Here is a 1,180-nt window from a genome sequence, read left to right on the forward strand (position 1 = left end):
GTGACTCGGTGGGTCTCTTCAGGAGAACAAATGCACGAGTATGGAGATGCAAAATCAAGCAGAGTTTTATTAGGCCAGCTAGCTGGGGCTGACCGTCCTTCCAAGACACGCAGGTCTGGTTGGAGCGATCGACCCCGAGGCAATTTCAGGTAAAGATTATATAGGCTCCCACAACCATTACACAAAAGCCTGTGCTTATACGACCAATAGTTTCAAAGCAAGCATTTCACAAACCAATAACTTCAAAACAAGAAAGATGTTACAACTCCCTTCTGGTGTCTCAATCAGGGAGGGATGGGTGGTATGTGCCTGACGCGACCCTTCCCTGTTATCTTGTGTAAGCAGACATGCCTACGTGACACAACACAGATCAGACAGGTGAGGCTCTGGGGGTTGCAGCACTTGCCCCTATCTCCAGATGCCTGTGTCTCCAGTTGAGTTAATTGGTTACAAGCAGTAAATTCAACCAAGCAGTAAATTCCTCTTTCCCTAACACTGGGAGAGTGGCTGGTGCTTTGGCAAGCATCATGGTTCCAGTGAGTTCAATGAGCCAATGAAGGGGATTCAGGTTCAGATCCCCAAATTCAGAGGGAAGGAGATGGGCACCATGAGGTGTCCTGTGTGGTAACATGGCTAATCTTGGAGAAGCTGGTTGGAGCCCAGGAGAGAGTGTGAGAAATCCCCATATGCTTAATAGGGTTAGCAACAGTCATGTGGGTTATGCATGGATAGTAAAATTTCTAACTAAAATGAGGCTGCCTACACAAATGGGGACAGATTCAATAGAGGAAATCCCGGATGTCTGCCATCCTGTAAATGGTGTAAAATAGCTCATTTGTTTGAGAGATGGGGGCCACCACCACACTGTGAAAAGTCTTTAAGGACTGAGCAAAGCCTAGAAAAAAATTTACAAGCCTTGGAAGCAAAATGGGAATCCAGGGGGAGGGGAATCCTGCTGAGATGACTTGGCCACTTCTTTGCATAATAAAAGACATGTGCAGTGCAAAGGTAAGATTCCTAAGGGAGGCTGAAAAGACCAAAGAGTTACTAAAAAATTCAGTATTAGCTTCAGAAGTTGCAAATTAAATGTGGGAGAGAGAAAGAAAATAGGAGATTTTAACTTGTTTAAGGTTAGGGGAGGAGGTGTCAAAAGCCCAAGGAAAAAGACAGATAATAATGA

Source organism: Nannospalax galili, unplaced genomic scaffold (genome assembly GCF_000622305.1).
Source record: "Nannospalax galili isolate Female #2095 unplaced genomic scaffold, S.galili_v1.0 scaffold600, whole genome shotgun sequence".
Lineage (NCBI taxonomy): Eukaryota > Metazoa > Chordata > Mammalia > Rodentia > Spalacidae > Nannospalax > Nannospalax galili.